This window comes from Narcine bancroftii, chromosome 9 (assembly GCF_036971445.1).
Source record: "Narcine bancroftii isolate sNarBan1 chromosome 9, sNarBan1.hap1, whole genome shotgun sequence".
Classification (NCBI taxonomy): domain Eukaryota; kingdom Metazoa; phylum Chordata; class Chondrichthyes; order Torpediniformes; family Narcinidae; genus Narcine; species Narcine bancroftii.
In genome coordinates this window covers 13,722,229-13,745,794 of record NC_091477.1, presented here as the reverse complement: position 1 = coordinate 13,745,794, position 23,566 = coordinate 13,722,229, and the positions used below count along the sequence as shown (strand labels likewise).

The 23,566-nt window shown below is 42.0% G+C and overlaps 2 long non-coding RNA genes across 4 annotated transcripts in view; one reads left to right on the top strand and one right to left on the bottom strand.

The window, feature by feature from the left end:
• The window catches only part of LOC138743217 (uncharacterized), a 1,573,181-nt gene that overhangs the window by 1,142,619 nt on the left and 406,996 nt on the right, over positions 1–23,566 (bottom strand). The window lies entirely within an intron of this gene.
• Positions 693–23,479, top strand: LOC138743219 (uncharacterized). Its single transcript, XR_011344733.1, has 3 exons — positions 693–951; positions 16,530–16,831; positions 19,795–23,479. It is a non-coding gene; the product is annotated as an uncharacterized lncRNA (long non-coding RNA).

Here is a 23,566-nt window from a genome sequence, read left to right as displayed (position 1 = left end):
GCATTGATTTAAACCCTACTTTCATAGCAGCTTTCACCATTACCTCTGACAGCCTGTTCCAGGCATCCACCACATTCTTTGCAAGAAAAAAATACTGCTCCACACAGCTTCTGCAGACTCTCTGCTTCTTAAACATGTCCTTTCAAATGTGACACGTTTACCCTTGAAGAAAAAGATTCACATTGTGCTTTTCTTAACTTTATAAACTTTTTTCAGTTCCCCCATGTGACTCTCCAGGAAATACAACCCATTTGTCCAATTTCCTTCATAGCTCATTTGACATTAAGAAATGCACAGCTGTGTGTGTGTGTGTGTGTGTGTGTGTGTGTGTGTGTGTGTGTGTGTGTGTGCGTGTGTGTGTGTGTGTGTATAAACCCTCAGAGAAAAAATATAACCAAGGCAGAAATGTGATATGGGTGTATGGGTGGCTAATTATGTTAAAGGGGTAGGCTATACAAATTACATTCAGCAAATCAGTGACAATTTGGTTTAGGTCCCTGGATACAACCTTTGAAGTCTAGGCAGAATCCTGGTATATTGTTGTATTTTTTTCATAGCACTCCATACTGTGCACAACTCCACCATATTATTTTGACATTATAGTGTCCATTGTCCTTAACGAAATGAGGGAAGGAGGGGCAGAGGAGATAACTCATGGAATGAGAACCACAACAGCAGATCAGGGGGTTTGTGACTGAAGAACACACAGGCTGTGGGTGACTTGAGGTGAGGAACTCATGCAGGCTGCGGGCTGCTGGCGACTGACGTTAAAGGATTCACACCAGGCTGCAGACTGCTGAAGGGAACCAGGATGTGAGAAAGTGCCGAGCACACTGAAAGCTTCCATATCATGTCGGGTTCAGATCTGGTGCTCAGATTGCTGATGGCTTGGGCTGCAGTCTGTTTAGCTGCGAAGGTTGGAGGTGAATCCACGGACACCAAGTGACTCTGGTGGGATTTTCTTTTGCTTCTCTTTCTCTGACTGCAAGAAGTGCCTGTAAATTTTTTGCTGACGGTGATTCTGTTTGGCTTACGGCAGACAACAGTGAATTTTGTGCAATATTACACCTGTTTTATAACATGATAATGAAGTAATCTTGAGTCATGAATTCTGAACCTTGAACCCATTTTTGAGTGTATAAATATTATTGCTTCTTTTCCTTTTCTCTTCATTTAATTTCATTAGTTTTTCCCCCACTTGATTGACTCTTCATATAGTTCTAATGCAATGATTCTCTTGACAATAATGAAATTCGATCAATGAGCATCAGCAAGGTCAAAAATAACTTGAATGTTCTTTTCAGGTCCATTCTGGCCCCTCTATATTTGATCTCATATACTGCTTAAACTCTGTGCAAAGTAAGCTTGCTCAAGGAAGAATTCCTTACTTTTTGACCAGGCATATCACAGCCCTCAAGAATGATCAATGATTCATGGAGTTAAATATCAAGGAAAGAGGCCCGAGAGCTGACCTAAACAGGTCCAGTTAGCCCAGACCCCTCATAACCTTTCCTATCAATGCACTTTCAAATGTTGTAATGGTTACCACCTCAGAACTTCCTCTGGCAGCTCATGTAATATGCTCACCGCAAAAATGTTGCTCCTCGAAACCCCTTTAACACTTTCCCCTCTCACTTTAAACTTGTGCCATCGAGTTTTAGACTCCCCTATCTTGAGTCGGGGAGCCTCAAGCTAGACTGGGACCATTCACCTTATCGATTCCCCTCATGATTTTTAATTGCTCTCTAAGTCTCCTGCAGTTTCCAACATTCCAAGGAAAAGAGTCCCAGCCTATCCATTCTCTCCTTCCAACTTAAGTCCCCCAGCCCTGCTGACGCCATTGAGAATTTTGAGTGCATTTTTTTTCAGCTTAATAACATCCTTCCTACTGGCAGCTAACCCGACCTGCACGCAATACTCTAATGTGGTCTTTGTGCAGTTGAGCCATTGTAACCCAACTCTCGTACTCAATACCCTGACCAATGAAGCTCATTGTGCTAAACATTTTCTTCACCACCCTGTATCTGCCTGTATCTCCTCTTTCACTCAACGAGAACACTAACATTTTGCCTGGAGACACGGCATGCTTGTGAAGCCTGTGGAATTTAAGATCTTGTCTGAAAATGGTGGAAGAGTTTTATTAAGAATGTTTTGTCTAATCTTTTTTGTGAACACAGAGGTGGAGGATATTAGGTGTCTGATGTTCCAGCACCAAGATCTTTCAATAACAATGCCCACTTTATTGAACATGAACCAAATTATTTAACCTACCTTCCAATTCCATCCCAAAATGTGGTAGCTACCTTAACATCGGCTTGCTAATCTTTTTTGATGGGCAATACAACATATCAGCAATGATATAGCCATATGAACGTTGGCCCACTCTCTGAAAGGCTGAACTCCAACAAATAACAATAAGGAGAGAGAAAAAAAACAAACATCTGAATGGGAGCAATTGTATCATGAATTTCCCTGTGTCACCGCTTACTATAGATTTTTAAACAGACTGAAATTTATCACTGCAATTCAAATGCAAGCAAATTTCTGATGTATCTAGACACTTAGGGGAGTTACTGCTGTGTTCTGAAGTATAATGTTAATAGTTCAGACACAGTGAAATATATATTATATAATAACTTAAATAAAATCTATGCAAGGCAAGGTGATTTTTCTCTCTCACTATTTCACTGAGTTATTTTCAAATATTTACAGGTCAAATATTGCCTTGGGCTTAAAGCAGAATAAGACTCAGTCAGCCAGCTTTCAAGAAACCATCCAGAGGGCAAAATTGCAGAGCAACAGCCTGACGCCATGTACTGGTTGTGCAGAAGAATAGGGCAGAAGGCCTTCGTTGAATTTGGCTTGTATGTCTCCAGGCAATTTGCTGGTGAGGCTGATTCATATTTCAGGCTGGTGACAGCCTTGAGGCAGGTCATGGGCAAGTCATTAGAAACAGGCAGGATCATGATGGCAATGAAGAAAGGACTCGGGTGGAGGAGTTTCGGAATGGATGAGTGAAGTTCATGATCAGGAGAGGAGCAGTGGCTGAAGGGGGGGGGGGGGCGCTCACACTTAGGGAGTTTTATTCTGTGGTGGCCTTCAGCAATCCATTTAGTGGGTATCAATAAGTTAGTGTGCAAGAGCAAGTAAATCCATTTACCTTTGTGATCAATGCATGTATTATTGAAGGGTGGGGGAGAGGGCAGAATGGGGAAGCACACGCAGAATACAGATCATGCCAGTGGCTGGTATCTGACCTGAAAAATACCTATGGACTCCAACATTCTTGTGAATTTTTCTCACACAATCTGTGTGCTGAATGGCCTTTCAGATGTCAGATTTCAGATTTATTATCAGAATACATGTATGACATCACATACAATCCTGAAATTCTTTTTCCTGTGGTTGAGGCAGCAGGAAAACCGAAGTTAAAAAAAACTGTACTCAACGAACACATGTAACCAAATAAAGAAAACAAACTGACTATGCAATACAGAGAGAAAAAAAATCAACGGAGTGCGAAAGAGAGTGTCCTAAAATGACTCTCTGATTGAATTTGTTGTTGAGGAATCTGATGGTGGAGGGGGAGCATCTGTTCCTGAACCTGGTGGTGTGAGTCTTATGACACCTATACCTCTTTCCTGATGGTAGCAGGGAGAAAAATGTGTGTGCTGGGTGGTGTGGCTCCTTGATGATTGCTTCTGCTTTTCCTGTATTTGTACACGGAAGGTTGAGGAAGAAAGTGGACGAATCATTGACCCAGGTTTAGATGCGGACTATTCATGGGCGAGGACGGCTAGGATGCTGGTAGTGCATTGCAGAAAGATAGACAATCAAGGTTATGCACATGATTACTGAACTGAAATAATTGTGGATTGACTTGACAGGGTGGATCTACTGATGTGGAGGTGTGATTGGTTGGACAATGGGTGTCAGTCTAGATAGGGGTTCACAAGGGTTTGGGCTTGTGATCAGGGTAGGATGAAACATCGGGTGGAGAGAGGAGCAACTCTTGGTTGGTATTTTTTAAAAATTTAGACAGACAGCATGGCAACAGGCTTTTTCGGCCCATACGCCCATGCTGCCCAATTACATCCAATTGACCTACAACCCCCAGTATTTTTTAAAGGGAAGGAGGGAACCTGAACACCATGAAGAAACCCATGTAGGCATGGGGAAAACATTAAAAACTCCTTACAGATATGGCCTCCTTTTGACTCATTATAAACGGATGAGTTCATCTTTTTTTTCCTGCTACTCACAGGAACAGGCAAAGTGAGGACAGTTAGCATGCTATTACAGAGGGTTGAAAACCCATGCTGTTTGTATGTCTGTGTGGGTTTCCTCTGCAAGCTCTAGTTCCCTTCCACTATTCACCACGTACCAGGGATTGTAGGTCCATTGGATGTAATTGGGTGGTACAGGCTCATGAGCCAGAAGGGCCTGTTACTGTGCTGTATATCTGAATTAAAACATTCAATGAAAAAAAATCCCCAGCTTCCCCAGAGTGCAGGGTCTGAACATCTCCATGGAGACCACTCTGGAGGTTTTGTGCCAGGAGTGCCTGGCTGTAACCATGGAAGGTCTCTTGATTCATGCCTCCTGTAGGAAAATGCTCACAATCATCCTGGCACACTCCCTCTCATCAGAGAATGTGTCTGGTTAGATGTAGACATTTGTCAGTCAGATGCTGTGATATTATTCTTTAGCATTGCCATGGCATTTTCCACACCATCTCATGCTACGTCATGATTGGATCCACAACTTCAACATGTTAACCTATGGCTCAGAAAGCAAGGCAAGAAGTTCTGCATTGGCTGGGACTGAAACCCATCACCTCCTCAGTGTGAGGCTGACACACTTATGAAAAAACAATAGCCAGATTGCTGAGGATCTCCCAACTTCACTAGATCACAAGATATATGAGCAGGCCCATCGATTCTGCTCTGCCATTCGAGTCGATCTGATCCATCCTCCCACTCAGCCCCATTCCCCAGTTTTCTCCTCATAACTCTTGGTGCCTTCACTAATCAAATAACTGTCAATCTCTGCCTTAAATACACTCAGCGACCTTGCTTCCACGGTTGCCCATGGCAACAAGTTTCACAGATTCACGACCCTCCAACTAAAGAAACGTTTCCTCATCTCTGTTTTAAATTGATGACCTTTTATCCCAAACTTAAGCCCTCTTGTCCTAAAATCCCTTACTATAGGAAACATCCTTGCCACATCTATCTGTCTAGGTCTTTGAGCATTCAAAATGCCTCTACGAGGTCCATCCTCATCCTTCTGTACTCCAACGAGTACAGTCCAAGAACCAACAATCATTCCTTATATGCTAACCCTGTCATTCCATGAACACTGTGTTGCAACTTCATTGAGACCCTTGCCAAGAATATTGGACAGCTGATTATAATAACAGCGCCCACACCATTGAAGTCAGTGGCAGGATTGTTTTGACAATCCTGTTATCATTCTAGTAAATCTTCTCTGAACCCTCTCCAATGCCTGCAACTCAAAACTAATAAATAGAATCAACTCAGGACTTATCACCCTGAAGACAAATCAAATGGTGATAACACTCCAAACAAATGAAATAGATCAAAAACAGATGTTCGTGGGTTTGAATCCACAAACAGTTCATCACAGTTCCAAAAATTTGGTGTGATCTTATCGGAAAGTTACAACAAGCTTAGAGTTAAAATGTCCTGATCCTGGGTAACTGGATAAAAAGAAATAGTTTCAATCCTTGCATTAAAGCGTTGTTAAACTGAAGATTTTGTTCTGAATTCCATGATTCAACAGAGATGAGAGATTGAGTTGTCTGGGTCTGTAGGGAATTCAGAAGAATGAGAGGGGATCTGAAAGAAACATACAAAATCATGAAACGAGTCGATAAGATAGAGGCAGGTCAGGTTTTTCCACCAATAGTGAGACATGGCATAGCCTCAAGATTCAGGGTAGCAGAAGAGGAGGAACTGCTTTTAAAGAGAGGCGTGAATCTATGGAATTATCTGCCCATGGAAACAGTGGGGCTACCTCAGAAAACAAATAAACGTAAAGGTTCTGTTATTGTCATGCAATACTACATTGATAGTTTAGCATACATATAGTAAAAACACAATGCTGGAAAAACTTGGCAGGTCAAATTAACATTTTGAGCTTGAAACCATCATCGATGTATGTACCTCGATGAAACTCTGGTTATGTATCATTACCTTTGCAACGTAAAGTACATTGTTTGACCTGCTAAGTTTCTCCAGCATTGTGTTTTTACTTCAACCATGAAGTCTGCAGATCTTTTTTTTTAACCTCTGTAAACATATTTAAGACAAGATTGGATAGATTTTTTCATAATAGAGGAATTAAGGGATATGGGGAAAAGGAGGGTAGCTAGAGATGAGCCTATCATTAGATCAGCCATGATCGGTAGCAAATTCGATGGGCCGGATCTGACTCATGCTCCTATTTCATATGCCCTTATGTTCTCATGAAAGAAGCTAAATTAACTCCTATGAAAAAGTGTCAAAGCATGGTATGATTAGTTAGAATTGGACAGTTACCTGGAATTCATTGGAACGGCAATACTGGAGAAGAAATTCCTAAAATCAAACTATTTTCTCTATGGGCGATAAATGCAATTTAATGAAAAAAAAATGCATTGCAGAGAATTTGGATTTGGGAGACCATTGACAAATACAAATATTCATCGTGTTATTGGTGAATACAATGATATTTATAATCAATTTTCAGAGATTGTGATCAAGTCAAATTATGGAGAGCTGATTCACGTCAAATTTAACCTTTCAATTAAAGGTTAAAGGTCAAGGTTCCACTATTGTCATATAATACTACATTTAGAATGTTACATGGATGTAATTCTTTAATTTTTGTCTACCGTAGGGCAGACAGAGGGTCACCACTTTGTCCAGCACCCCTCATAGAAACCTACAGCACCTAGTGTTCCTGGGCAGTCTCCCCTCCAAGTACTAACCAGTCCTGTGCCTGCTTAACATCTAAGTTCAGACAATCCCAGGAGTATTCAGGCTATTAGGTGCTGTTATGTACCTTGAATTAAGGTGATTATTTCATCAATGATGACCATCAGCCTACTTCCCATTGACTTTCTATGTACAATGTGAAATAAGCCATTAGTAATTCAATTAGTCTTTATCCTTGTGCTATTTCTGGCATGTTACTTGGATTGTAAAAGGTATAAATGGGCACATTATGTCACAGTGGCCACATTCAAAATACTTTGGCTTATCAAACTCAATTACATTTCAAATAAATGTTATACATGGCTGGTTTTGTTGCTTTTCACTTTCCACCAGTGATCTGAGACATTGTCAGGGCAGAATCAGTGAAAGTAAATGCTCACAATGGTGTTAACACAGTAAATTCAATCCTGCTGCTGACTTTAATGGTGTGGGCGTTGTTATTATAATCAGCTGTCCAATATTCTTGGCAAGGGTCTCAATGAAGTTGCAACACAGTGTTCATGGAATAACGATGTTACATAAATTGCTCAAATTCAGAAAATTCCTGGAATATATTAACTTCACTCTCTCACTCTCTCTCCTTCTCTTGTACATATACCAGAGTCTTCGTCTTATGCACGGTGAATCAAGAAAGTCTGCAGTTGCCATGATTATAGTAAATACATAACGTAATATGTATTTACTATGCATAAGCCTTATCACCCAATCTCTTTCACATGTAATTTACATGCCATAAATATACACTTGCTTTAATTCTAACACAAACCAGATCTCTCATCCTCCATTCTTGGATGCACTTATCCTACCCCTTCGAGCGCACACTAATTTCTGAAACTTCTCGCTTGGACCTCAAAGGTAAAATTTGAAAAGCAAAGGTGGCACGGGCAAGGCAACAGTCAATGCACATGAGAAAACAGTGCATGTATACATCAGATCAAAAAGTGTGTAATTTGATGTTAACAACCCTTATACAGTTGCTAATTTCCCTTAAAGTTCCTGTGTTACTGGAACAACATTTAGATAAAGTATTGGAGGCCCTGGAGAGACAATTCAAATAAGGTCTAATATGGGCAAGTAAAAGTGTGAATCCTGAATCATGCATTACTCTGGTTAAGAAATATGAGTGTGCCCTGGATGTACAGTGGTAAACTTCACAGCCACTTCCCAGGCACTTGGCAAAGATGTCACTTTTACCTCAATGGACTGATCGTCATTTAAATTTAAATGTTTTTTTTTATTAAATTGAGGGATCCACACACTCATACTGCCAATTACACCAATTGACCTATAACCCTAGTACATTTTGGAAATTAGAGCACGCAGGCACAGGGAGAACATACAAAATCCTTACAGGCATACCTTGATGAAGGGCTGAAGCCCAAAACATTGGTTATGTATCTTTATCTTTGCTGTATAAACTACCTGCTGAGATTCTTCAGGATTGTGTTTTTACTTTTTTTCCTTACAGACAGCACCAGATTTGAATGTGAGATGCTGGTACTATATAATAGCATGGTACTAACAATGTCACAACTTCAGCAACAGTTGATTTACTTTTTTTATTTTTAAAGCCTATGATTTTACAAAGTGCTCTCCAATGTCTTAACCTTATGGTCAATAATTATAGCAAGATAGAAGCATAAAATCTGCATCAAACTCTTCATGATGCAGATTCATGTTCCAACGGCAGTGTACATCGAGGTGGGAGATACCTCTTTAATTCCTCATAATAATGTACACTCGATTTCTGTTAGTGAACAGAAAACAAGTCAGATTTGTGTGCAACAGATGGACCCACACACACATTGGAGGACAATCCAGTCATGAAAGGCCTTTGACTTGTAAAAAGTGCTTTAGCCAATAAAATGAATGACAGGGCAGGCAATCACATCTGCAAAACAGTAAATGACACGATACAGTGCCCTGTGAAGTGCATGTGAGATTTGTACACATCAGTTTCTCTTCAATTAATGCACTCAAGATGTCTGCAAAACTCACATTAATTTGTGTCAACTATATATATATACAATAGTCTAATTTTGTGGACCAAATATTAGGATAAAATTGTTGACCATGTACCTGTATCATTCGGACGAGTGAACAGCCAGCTGGGACCTGGTGGTAAGTCTGAGTTTGTGGCGTTGGGAGCTTGAATGGATGGATGGCCAGCCAGGACTGGGTGTTATGTCTGCATTCATGGTGCCGGGAGCTCCGATGGGTGGGTGGCTGGGGTCTAGGTGAGGGTCCGCGGTTGGGGCGTCAGGAGCTCAGATGAGCGGGCGGCTGGGGCCTGGGTGAAAGAAGGCCGTCGGTGCTTTGGGAGCTTGGATGGGCAGGTGGCCATGGCAAAAAATAGGGGGGGGGGGGGGTGATCAATTTTTTCATGTGATGCATGGCAGAGATTTTGGGACAAAAATAATGGGGGTTGACTTTTACATAGTATTGACCAATGCACGGGTACACAAGGTAATTATTTTCCCTGGTATTTCTTTCCTCTAGTACTGGACAGTAGCAATATATTGTAGATATCTAACTCTTATCCAGAGCAGCGAATCCATTCACATATTTTCAGGCATCTCCAGCAATGGATCAACCAGTATCATGCCTCAGCAGGTAAAATTGGCAACCCCACCAGTTTTTAAATGTGCCCTATGTCTCCAAGAATCAGGAATGGAATGATGCTGCATTGTCAGAACATAAGGAAAATGTAATTGTCTTCCTTGACTTCTTAGTTCCTGAACTGCAGTTTCCTGAGATTTCCAGGCAACAAATGAAACAAACTAACCATAAAGACAGCAGATGTAGAATCTTGAGCCACCAGTGAGCCGCTGGATGAACTCAGCAGGTCAGGCAGCATCCGTGGGCAGAAATGGGCTGACAACATTTCAGGTTGAGATCTCAATAAAGTGTCCCGACATGAAACACTGCCCATGGATGCTTCCTGGCCTGTTAAGTTTCTTCAGCAAATCTTCCGATGAAATGAGTTTGTGCTCCTTTTCCATGAGATTTGCTTCTGATTAAATGGAGGTTTCCCAGTTCCAAATGTCATGATGTGACATTGCCAAAACTGCAATTTTTTGGACTTTAAAGTTCTGAAGATACCTGAACCTTTAGTTAAGGTTACAAGTCAAAATAATAATAAATCTGGGCAGTAAATAAAATCTTAGAACCTTTCTGAGCTCTGCATCCTTGTACAAGACTTTAAATTGAGCTTATGGAGAAATAAGCTTTCCATTTTCACATTCAGGAACATTAAGTGAAAAATAACCTCATTTTTTTTAAAACCAGGCAGTCTTGGTTTCCATTTCTTTTAGTCCAACTTCTGAGCTCGTCTGGCTGTCTGGTGCCATCTCTTATCATTCATCTCAGTTCAGGCCTTAATGGAAGTTACTAACCACAGGCACTGACAGCCAGTCGCTTCAGGCGCAGACAATTGCCACAGGGCCTGACAGACTATCGCTGCAGGCTCTGACAGGCAGGCTACAGGGCTTTCACTACCCACATGCGAGCTAATCAAGGAGATATATGGCAGCCACATCATCGGATTTTCTACCTGAAGGGCTCGAACCAAACTTTCAAAGCAGTCGGCCTAAATTGAGCCAGATCTCTTGTCAGTGAGGAGGAGAGCTGGTAGTTATCTCATGTTCTTTACAGTAATACCACACAAAAAAAATTCATAAACCCCAAGTATCTGATAAATTCCCAGTTCCAGAATCTCAATAATTCAAGTTTCTGGATTGCACCTCTACACTACAGAGCAATTATATTTTGTTCCACAGCTGGAATATGTTAGATAAACATCCATATATCATCGTCTCTGACAGTGGTCAGCAGAGCCTGTTTCAAAAGGATTGCTTTCTATTCTTTTGCAAATAAAGTGAATTGATTGCATCTCCTGTTCCAAGTGAGTTTGTTTAGTCTGATTAACCATTGGGCAATTTAAGCCAATTAAAAACTCTTTATGCACATGAAATGTTCAATCAAGATTCAAGTCTAATATTCTGTAGTTAATTGTGGCTATTCAAAAGTATTTAAAACAGTTTGGTGCCAGTACTTTATGTTAAAGCTCTTAAGAGCGTGAAGCTAATGACACTTTTAAAATGCACAGGATGCAGCCCGATAATAGCAAGGCAGAGTGCTTGGTATAAAATGGCTGCTTCACTCAATGTGGCCCTTCAGCTTGTGTGCTTAGAGCAGATTTCTGCGGGTGAGTGCAATAATCAGCTCCCCAGCATGTGTGGCTTTTCTGAGCGTATTACTTCCTCAAGGGTAGGCAAGTTTGCCTTCAGATCCAGCAAGGCTGAAATTAGTCACGTGCCAGCCTACCATGGAGTCTGCAGGTTTATCCTTTCATCTCCAGCGCCGTACTGTTTCCCAGCCTCTTTGGCATCTCTGCCAGGATCCCGGCTCTTTATCAATCTTTTATTATGATTAACTGGTGTCAAATCAGGGATACAAAATCCCTGAATTCTGTCAAGAGCTAAACACGATCTTCATTTAAGTAAAAGGCTCAAAAGGCTGATTCTGTTTTGCTAAACAAACACCATGCATAAAAGGCAACTGAAATAAGTTTGTTTCAAGTTCCTTTCAAAAGGTGCATATTTTAAAGAAGTGTTATTGAGGCCAAACAACAATATAAAATAATACTTGTCCTTTTATTAATTGCATAGACAGACAACCTCAATTATTTTGAAACCAAGATTGAATGAATAAAATGTGAACGCTCTAAAGTGTTTGCATGATATAAATTTGTCAACCAGATGATTGTTTAATATTTCTGAATTTTTAATGGTGCTCAGGATTTCATTGGCTTGGATCCTGCTGCTTTAATGTTCGACAGGATGCAGAGTAACTGGCCAGGTTCCACTGCAAGATTCCTTGCCATATCCCAGGCTGTAGCTGTGACAAAGCAGAGATGATGTTGAGCAGTGTCATTGCCTGTCCAATGACCCAGTTCACTAACAGATGATAAAAATGGCCATTTGCTGCCACATGGCCTGGCAACCATATTCATTCTGACTGGTGACTGAAGCAAAGAAGTACCAGCTTGCAACAAAGCACATAGTGCAGCTAGGAATTATCTCATATCAATTCAAATGCTTTTTGTGTGTGTGTGTGTCCTGATACAGGGTTAAGACCAAAAACAATGATAATTCCATTCCCCTCACAGATACTGCTGATGCTCAATCAACTGAATTACTCCAGCAATTTGATTTTTGCGACAGATTCCAGGATCTCCAGTCACTTGTGTCTCCAAATGATTGTTATATGGTTGTATCTGAAGGTTGAAGTCTGGACAGTTTCTTCAGTTAAAATAAAATGCTGATGCCTGAATGACAGTTTATCATCCAGTGAGAGAACATAATGAAAAGAGCCACATTCTCTCTCTCCCTCTCTAATCTCCCCTCCCCTGCCTCTCCCCATCTCTTTTCCACTACTTCCCCATCTCTTTTCCCCCTCTCCCCTTCTCTTGCTCTTCCTTCCCTCTATTCCCCATTCTCTCTCTTTTCCCCCTCTAATTCCCACTCTCTCTCCCCCTCTTTCTATTGACCTCTCTCTCTATTCCCCACCTCTTTCTCCCCCCTCTCTACATCCCTCTCCCTTCCCACTCTCTCTCACTTCTATCCTCCCTCTCTTTTTCCCCTTCAGACTCCCGCTTCCTCATCATGTTTCTTCCCCCTTTCCCTATCTCTCTCTTCCCCTTCACCCTCTTTTTCTTTCTCTCTTCTGCCCTCTCTCTCCCTCTCACTCTTTTCCCCCTCTCTTCTGCTCCCTCTCTTCCCCACTCTCTTACAAACTGTTCCTCTCTTTCTCCTTCTGTCTCTCTTTCTCTACTCCCTCACTCCCCCCCCCCCTCCCGATACACCATCAGTTACCATAAAAGACTGAGGTTGTGAAACTGATAGGCTGATAGGCTTTTATTGACTACAGACTGGAGCAGCAACCAACCTCATTCACAGATCATGGCAGGAAGACTGCGGAGCATCTAAGGGGTGATGGGTACGATCAGTCTCGGAAATTATGTCCAGCTGGCAGTAGCCAATCATAGTTTAATAGTAGTTTACCACACCTTCTCTCTTTCACCCCTCTCTCTCTCTCCCCCTCGCTCCCCTTCTTTCTCTCCCCTCTCCTTCCCTTTCTCTCTCCTCTCTCATTTCCCCCTCTCGTTATCTCTCCCCCTCTCTCTTCCCATCCTCTCTCTCTCTCACCTACCCTCTATCCTACTATATTTCTCGCTGCCCTCTCTCTCCCACACCCACCCCCTTTCCCACCCCTCTCTCTCTCCCCTACCCTTTTCTCTCTTCCCCCTTCTCTCCCTCTCTGTAGATTGAAATAGTCTTTGTTAGTTATCTGAATTCCAGTGGTAAGTTTCCAAATTTTTGTTTAATGTAGATTATGGTATGAAGACAGTAGAACTAACTTGCAACAGTGATCATGTTAAGATTTATTTCTTTATGGCTCATTTAAGTCTTTAAAATTGTGTTATATTTCATTCTGATAATTACTTTCAACTACCTGCTAACTTTCATTATATAACTCAACAAAGTACTGGTGGAATGGTTACTGTACAGGCAGAGATCCTATCCTCAGGAATTCTGCTTAAATTTCTCCACTTTACAGTGTTCTACTCTTTTATCTCTTGTCACCTGTATTGATATTTTGTAATGTGGCTTGGTGTCACATTTTATATGATAATCAGACGTGTGGCCTTTCAGAACACTGAAGATACATTATAATTGATGGAATTTGTTATTCAAATTTAATGCAACACCAAATAAATTATATGCACACCAAAACTCCACTCTGTGTCTTCAATATAAAGACTCAGTTTTAACTGAACATATTGTTACGACTATTTTTTTGTGAATGCAGATGACCAAAAATTTTGTTGCAATTTTCTTGTCAACAAATTGACAATTATATTCAGGAAATCTGGAGGACAGTGGCAGGGTTTGTTCGAGAATGAAACAAAGGGGATTAATGCTGGATTCGTGCAATGGTGTTCTTGCTGTTGGGGAAGTGGAGGAGAGACACTTATCAGGCGATTAGCTTTCAAGATTCAAGGTTGTTTTATTGTCAAGTAATAAAACAGAAACTGCGATATTACACAAAATTTCCTTTTGTCTAGTGTGAGGCAGACAAAGATTTGTTATCAGCAGAAATTGCCTGACACCCCTTACAGTCAGAGAAAGAGAAGCTGTAGAGTCTCCTCAGAGGCACTTAGACCCTTTTCCACTGGCACCTTGTCCCAGGAGTTAATAGGGAATCAACCAGTTTAGGGTTCAGTGGAAAAGGAAAATAATCAGTATGTCGGCGTCAAATGATGTCAAACTATGTCAGGGATTCACGGCCTCTACTCCTACTTATATCCTCGTCATCAGCTGATGCCAGCATGCTGATTAAACCAGGGGAAACAGGACAACTTCCATCCATTCCATTTGAAGGTAGACTCTCCAATCCCTGCAGATGAGGTTTTTTTTCAGTGAAAAAGCACTCAGTGTCCCGGTAAAAAGTGGCCCAGTGGAAACAGCACAAATGCCTTCCTATCCTGGGACACTGCATAGCCAACTTACTGGGATGCCAATGGAAAAAGGGCTACTGAGTGTCTGTGGATTCGACTCCAGTGCTCCACCAGCCACATAGACTTCAGTCCAAACCATTAGCAACCCAAGGTCCAGATGTAAACCTCCAACACAACCCCTCAGTGCTTTTGACACTCTCTCGCATCTCGGTTCAGATACCTGGCACCCCTTCAAGCAGTCTCGAGCCAGTTCATTGCCTGGTTTGAGTCCCTTGACCACAGGGGTCAGCAGTTTGAAGGCCACGTGGGTTCCTCACCTCGAGTCACCAGCAGCCCACGGCCAGAGAAGCAGAGGGTTGGTGCAGCATACCAGAAAACTAGTCCGTTTTCTGGTACCCTGCACCAGTCCTCTGCTTCCCCGGGGTCTGCAACCCCGCTGCCAATCCTAAGCAATGCCATTCTGGGCCCAGACCCCACAGTCACAGGATTATAAAATAAACCTGCATTGTTTCCTTTGACAGGCCATTTAAAGACCGACAGTCAGACTGGGTGGTTGGACCCTGCGAGAGAGTGCTGCGTCTCCACTCTCCGTGGCATTGTCATTACAGCAGCTTTGGTAGCACTGGCATTTTTTTTATTAAGGAGAGAGGATATGATCTGATGCCACGAGAATGGGAAAGTGGGTGCTGTCAAGCCAGGAGATTGATTGAGAGGGGCCAGTTTGGTGAATGATGGGACAAATCCCAGGCTCTGGAAGGGCAAGTGTAAAAACTATTGTGGGGAAATGCGTGAAGGCAAGCAATTAAAGAGGTCCTACCTGAGTGAGTTTGACAGCAGTGGTCAAGACCCGAGAGGAAACACAGAACGGCAAATGCTGGAATCTTAAACAATGGGAAGACGCAGGGACTCCAGCAGGATTGAAATGGTCAGTCAACGTTTCAGATTGGGATCCTATATCGAGGCTCAATTGTCTCAATAAAGGGTCCCAACCAAAAAGGTTCACTGACCATTCCTCTCCATAGATGTAGCCTGACACGCTGGAACCCCTCCAGCCTCTCATCCTTTAGACAGGCCCCTCATTCGGGAGGCCTTCTTGAAATCTCACAGCTGTCGTGTCAGCAGCCTCATGACAACCAAGTTGGATTGTGAACGGCTCATCCACATGACCTATTTTCTCCAACTGGCACCATGCAGAAGCATTCCACTGGGAATGGCACGTAGGAAGTCGGACATTGCTCATCCCTTACACGATTTGGCTCAATTTTGGAAAGGAACAGTCCTGAGCGCACAGAGTACAGCTCCTCCCACAATGCTTGCCTGACCTTAGTGTCAAGTTTGACTTCAGTTTATTGTCACTTGTTCATGGATACAGTAACCAGATTACATTTGAATGTCATCAGGGCCTCACAGACAGGTCACCCCTCACCGACACTATTTTTGATTAAAAAAAACATAGAGTACGAGGTAAAACAAAATAACAATTTTAACCATGACAGGTCTCCAGCATTGTAACGTAACAGGAAAATTAGACTCATTCACCACAGCTACCTCCGTACTTTCTTGTTTTTATTTCAGATGTTCAGCATCTGGCTTTTTATTTTTGATTTTCAGAACTTCCTTCTGATTGATGCTGAGCCAATTCAGCATTGTTGAGAGTGCAGACACTCTGCCCTGAAAGCTGTGCACTATCTCACTCACCTGCGGGACTCGAAAAGACCATGGAGAGTCAGGAAATTACGAACACCCTGTGGAATGTTGGGCACTCAGTCTGGTCCAGAATTCACAGCATTTCCATGATTCATCCAGCGAGTTTCCACACATTTATAAAGCATCACGATTTGAGGATGGAAGGGGGATTCTGTGATGGAAAGATAATGCCAGGCAAGGTGCCGAGGCTTTCATTTGTTTGAGCTAATAATTGGCGAACCATTGCCATTTTCTTTTTACTTATTGAGGCAAGTTTCTCTCACGCAGTTCATCACAGCAGTCTTTTTTTTTCTCCACAGTCCACCCAACCCTCTGAATTGGAAGCCTGGCTGATCAGATGTATCCCAATAAGCTTGATGCGAATGCTCCAACCACCATCATGTCAACTCTCCACCAGGAGCTCTATCAAGAGCGTCCTGGCCAGCTTCATGACGGTGTGGTAGGGTGGCTGCAGAGAATTAGACTGCAGGTCAAGTAAACTGGCCACTGTGACTGAACCTTTGTATGCAGATGAGTGGTGGACCACAGAGATGTGGGGAGAACAAAGAGAGATCGGTTTGGAGAAGTGCTCAATGATTCGTGCAGACCTGGCAGATGAAAGGTCTGTTGCTGTGTTATATTGATACTGCAGCTTGTTTTTGTTTATTTTCAGTTTTTAATCTTTTTTTTAAAATAGCTATAAAAATTGTATTAATTTTAGAGATACATCATGGTAAAAGGTCCTTCTACCCAAAGTCTGCACTGCCCAAATACACCAATTAACCTACAAACCATGTATCTTTTTAGAACATGGGAAGAAACCAGAGCGCCCAGAGGAAACCCACGCAGTCACTGGAGGAAAGTCCAAACTCCTTACAGACAGCGCCAGATTCTAATTCGGACATTGGTGCTGAAATAGTGTTACGCTGACCGTGCGGCCAAATAGTGCAACGTGTTGCCAAGGATGAATGTCAAAGACATTCATAAGCTGTCAGTGACACAAGCGCCTTATGCAAAGAGCCTGATTCCAGTCTCAGTGACCGTCGAGGCCAATCTGTGAGAGGAGACGGCCGCTGTGCTGCTCTGGGCCATGACGACTTGCAGGAAGCCAGGGTCTCGGCTGAAGACTGAGACAAGACTCGCACAGAAATAGGCGCAGGTGGACAAAATTTCAGTGCAACTGAAGTTCTTCCCCATTATCTGAGAAACTGTACCTCTGCCAAGCCCGACTCCAGTCACTGGACAGTGCTCCAAAACCACTTGTCATTCCTCAGGAGGAATGTTTTAAGTTGATGATGGCACTAGTTCTCATTCATCTCATGAAGTCAAGTCTTGGATCCAATAACATGGTGAGGTTTGAAGCATCTGATCCTAAGGTACTGTACTTGATGGTTGTGAGAAGGTTATGGTGAATAAACACCATTTGACAGCATTGTGGAAAATTCCTCCCTGCACTTTGCTTCAATGCCACTATTGCCTGACTGAAGATCCAGCACAGTTGGTAGGTGCTGCCACTGTGTCCATTGTTTACCTGATAGAGTGGCATTGCTGTGGGAAGGTTACAGATGTGTGCCATTTCACATGTAACTATCAGGAAAATCTTTGGGGTGGCTGGGGGGAGGTGGCAGAAACAGTCAGTGCTGACATGAAATCAATGAAATTGGAAAATATTCTAATTTCAAAAGAAAAAAATGATTGATTTGAAAGAAGTCAAAATCAATTAATTGAGATGGAATCCAAATTAATTGTTATGATTAAAGGATAAACCACTATTGCAACAATAAAGGATGATGCCATTCAATGGGTTTTCAATTTAACCACTCAAGGAAATTTTCATGACAAATTCATGAATTGCTATGAATGAAAACAGCCAATTTAATAGCTGCCTCCAAAACATTATATTCAGCATTTTTAACAACATTTTAAAGGTCATTTAGCTCTGTGCTTAATATGATCATTCCCCAGAGGCTGTCCTCACTGGGTCCCAACACCCCTCCCTGTAACTGGATTCTGGACTTCCTAACGGAAAGATAACAGTCTGTTCGGGTCAGTAGCAGAATGTCGAACATCATTATGATGAGTATTGGGCCTCAGGGCTGCGTGCTCAGCCCGCTCCTGTTTACGCTACTGACCCACAAGTTCTTCGCCAGATCCAACTCCAACGGAGTCATCGAGTTTGCAGATGGCGCAACAGTCGTTGGCCTCATCAGCAACAACGATGAGTCGCAGGACAGAGAAGAGGTGGAAAATCTCGTGAAATGGTGCTCGAGTAACAATCTGTATCTCAATGTGGACAAAATCATTTACTTCAGGAGGACCAGGAATAACTACTGTCCGATACACATCAACAACTCTGTAATGGAGAGAATGGAGAGCACCAAGCTCATTGAAGTTCATTTAACGAGTGAACTATCGTGAACACACATCTCCTCTCTTGTCAAAAAAAGTGTTATGCTCACCTCAGTGCTAATCTTGCTAACCATGTCTGAGGAAACGATTGATTGAACCCATGTAAATGAGGCAGCACAGTCGAGCCCTTGCCTGACCTCAGACATTTGGGCTCACTCCACGCCTCAGATGATGTTAGTGTGGAATTTGCATGTTGTCCCTATGAAAGCATAGGTTTCCTCCATGTGCTTCAGTGTCCTCCCACATCCAAAAATGCCTGACCTGATAAGTAAATCATCCACTGCAAATTATTTCCAATGCATAGACAAGTGGCTGAATTGAGGTGGAGTTTTTAATATGAGAAACATTTTGGAAAATGGGATGAATGGAAGAGAAGTGTAAATGCATGGTTGATGATTGGCATGGCTCAGATGGGCAATGAGTGTGTTTACTTGTTGCATCTTTCTCCAACTCCATGAGAGTAGGAAACTCTAAGCAATGGGAAGGAGCTATATCTAAAGGTTTCCTTGCATCCAATTAAAAAAAAGTTAAGATATCAGAGAAATCATGAATGATCAAGAAATTCAAGGACTGACCGCAACTGGATTTTCAAATGTTATCTTCAAAGTTGTTTTATGCCCTTGAATGGTCACACCTAAAGACACTTTTACAATGCCAGCGAACTACGTTCGATTTCAGTGCTGACTGTAAAGAGTTTGTACCTTCTACCGCTGACCTACGTGGTTTCCTCCTGGTGTTCCAGTTTTCTATGAACTTCCCGTATGAGGTTAATTGGGTGTAATTGGGCGTAGCACGGATTTCAATGCCCAGAATCAACTTCTATAGTTTTGTAAATAAATGTAAATATTCAGATATACTCCACTTGAAAGCACAGAAAAGTTCTGATGATCCCAATCTGCCACAACACTGGCTTTGCCGAACTCCCAAACTCCACCCCCTGCAGCCACCTTTGTGCCTGTGATAAAATAACTCTTCAGAGCAGTTTTATCCATCCACATTAACAACATCATTATTTCAGCAAATATACTGAAAAGTATGGGACTAGAAATACATAAAATGTGATTTTAAAAATTAATAACAATTCATGACAGTGGAATTTTTGAAAAGAACTAATCGATTCTGTGTTTAGCTGGGTTATTCTAATTAGGACAAATGTTTGATTCCATTTTCCTTCAGATGGAAGAGGCAGGATCAATCCTGCTTCCCTAAGGTAGCATACTGCCATCCAGTGGTCATGAGTGAGATGGTTCTCTGAACATCAAGATGGAGAAAAGCAAGCAGCTTCTAATGAAGCTCAACGTTCAAGACAAGCACTTCACAGAAAGTTGTCGAAACAAGCTACAACACCTTCACGTATTGACCCTTAAAATTCTGGGAAAAACTGGCCAAGTCATTTACTCACTGCTGGTTGGATGAATGCCCAGTGAAGCCAAGATCAGCTATGAAACCCTCCACTGCCCTAGCTCCTCCCTCCCTCCACCCTCTGTTGCTAACATGGTATCATAATCACCATTAAAATTCATTGCCATAACTCACATGAAGTGGTAAGCGAGAGAAAGCACGAGGTTCATGGAACAGAACACCAGCAAAAAAAAAGAATCTGCAAGTTCACTAGGGCATTGATTCAGAAGGATGGGGGGAGGGGGGGGGAATTGCAATGATAAAAGAAAATCTCCACTGTTGCCCAAGTAACAACTGGGAACTGGTGATATAAACCAACAATTCTGAGTTTACTGCATCTGGGAAGGCGACACACAGACACACATAACTGGAGACACCATGGGAATAGTTGCTAAATTTTGCAGGCGATGTTGTATTTGGGGAATGCTAGAATGAATCAGGGTATGCAGATTTTTATGGTGATAGAAATAACAATTGCATTCACAAACAAAATACAACGGATCCAAAGCAACAGAAATGGAATTGATGCAGATTGAGATAAAGGATAAGAAGGCCATTAGCAAGTGATTCTATTGGAAACATCCTCAGATCACCAAATGGTGGAACAGGAAGTGGAGAGGGAGTGGATGGAATTATAAATAGATTACAAGAGATTATAATATATGGAGTCATAATTACAAATTGTCTTCTCTTTGCGGTAAGGCAGACTAGGAGTAGATATTAGTGTCACCCAGCATTCCTTACACAAGAAAGAGAAGCAAAAGAGAATCCCTTCAGAATCACCAAGTACTCCAGCACTCCTGCAGATGCACAGTCTCCTGTTCGATTCATCAGCAATACTAGGTCCAGATCCAAACCTCCCACACGAACAGGGTGCCCTCAGTGCCCGAGGCCCTTCGGGAGACCTTCTTGCCCTCAGCACCAGCTCCGATACCTGGTTCCTATGAGCCAGTCTCCAGTAGCCCGCAGCTTGGCCCATCTGGTTCATGCTGACTTTTTAACCCATTTACGCCAATCCTATTTCCCCACATGAGGCGTATATCTTGCTCTGCCTGTCTACATGTCTCTTGACCCATGAGTAACAGAAGCATCATAATCAGGACTGCCAGAGTGGGAAATTGCTTCTTTGCACAGGTTGTGTGATTGATGAATGGTATCCTGTAACCTTGGGTCCCATAAATGAAATGGAGAAAATTATTCCAAAGTATGTATACATATTTACTTTATATGTCATATATATATATGTGATTATTATATGCTGTGTGAGAAATGCATTAGGTGTGAATCAAGTCTATTATCATCTGATTGCACAAGAGTGTTCTTGGACCTTCCGTGCAAAACATACAGACACACAACCAGACCTAACATACATACAGGCAACAATATGTATGCAGGACAAGTAGTCATATAGACAAATAAATAAATCAATATTGCTTTTTATAAATATGAGAGTCTCGGATGGTGCCCATGGAAAGATGTGTGTGCACTGTGGTTCAAACAAATACTAACCCATTTTAAATTGTAGCACCCGGGTAGCCCTCCTGGGACCTGGGTGCAATTACAGGGCAAAGGTGCTGGATGCACCTTTCAAATTGCAGGGGGAATTGACCCATTAAATAGTCAATCCGGTGATTTAAGGGGGATACCGCCCCCGAAATGACGTGTCACGCACTCACCGGAAATACTGCCGAAGTTCAGATGCTGGCTGCCCAGTGACGCTTGCACGCAAGTGCTGATGTCATCGGAATAAGCAGGATGGCTATTTTCATTTTCAAATCGACCGTGGATGAGACCTAGTTAAATTTAACTGGGTTCTCTGCCTACCACTGAGATAGGTCAGGAAACCGGTTGGGTTCCAAAGGGGTTGATCCAATTGGACCCTTTCTAACTGCCATATATAATTGGGCAAATTGCCCAGTTAACCCCATTTTACGTGGCAGTTTGAAAGGGCCTACTGCTACCTCTGGTTGTATATGTACAGTCAGATGACAATAAAGACATTTCAACATCAAACAGGGTCATTTGGGTTGGCCATGTGGGTGCATTTGGACAGCACAGGCTCTTCAGCGGAAGGGCCTGTTATCTCTAAATTAAATTAAAAATCTTGAATTTGAAACTGAACAAACTTTAAAAGTGGTGATTGTACCTGATTCCACATCACTTTTGCAGTGGTCCCAAAATCAATCACTCTCTGTACAAGAAAAACTGTTCCCTCCAATTGCCATAAAAGAGCATCCTCTATTCTTGAACTGAAGGCTTCATGTGTTTGCAACCTTCACCATGGGAAAATGATCTTTCCAAAGCACATGCAGGATATCACTATGTTCATTATTTATGAAACCCAACAAATGAGGGCACTCCATAATATCAAGTGATTAGAAATCAACTGGAGAAGATATGAGAAATCAATGCAAAGGGATTCAAAGATTTATGTGGTAATTGGAATGGCAACAGCAATCATCAAGGATCTACACCATCCAGGACATGGTCAGTTCTTGCTGCTGCCATCAGCAAAGAGGTGTAGGTGGCACAAGACTCCTACCATCAGGTTGATGAACAGTTGCTACCCTTCCAACATCAGACTCCTCCACAAACTCAGAGACTCATTTAATGTCACTTACTTTATTTATTGTTGAGTATTTATTTTATTTATTGCAGTTTATTTGCACTTCTTTCCTTGTTCACAATTGTGAATGTAAACATTCAGGACAGTAACAGACCATTTCAGACCATGAGTCCATGCTGCCCAATATATACTCCATTAACCTACAACTCCACCCCCCCCCCCCCACTCCCCCAGTATGTTTTGAACAGTGGGAATAAACCGGAACCCCCAGAGAAAACCCACACAGACGAGGAGAATGTACCAAAACCTGACAGACAGCTGGAGATTCGAACCCTAGTCCGATCACTGGCGCTGTAACCGCTGCACAAACTGTGTCGCTCTTTTGTACACGATTCTTTGCTTGCATAGCATTTCACGCCACTGATAAGATTAAATTCTGCCTGGCCCGCAGAAAAAAGAACTTCAGGGTTTATGTAATGTCATGTATGCACTCCGACAATAAATCTGAACTTTGAACTTTGGTATGCAGTGATCACATTTACTGAGAGTTACCATTACAACAAAGACCAATCACCAGACACAGAAGGACATGCAATTAGGGGAAGATGATGGGGTAAATGGAGAATAAGTGGTGAAAAAAATTCTTGAGTCAAAACAACGTGGACAATACTTAAAGAAGAATCTGGTTATTTTAAAATATATTTTCCTCATTGAGCAAAACAAGATGTCAAGGCAAATGATGAACATGAAATTGAACCTAAAGAGTGTAAACTGGGTTGAAACAGGCAAGAGTGGAATCACAATTAAAGTCAAAGGCAAAACTTATCCCATCAGACTGATCAGGATTAAATGAAACCAGCCACTGCACATTTACTTCCCTGAGGATTTAAGAGTGAAGAGGACAGATTTTCAATTTGCATCCATGCATAAAACTGGAATTTCAAATCAAAGAACGATTACAGGAACCAAATGATTTTCAAT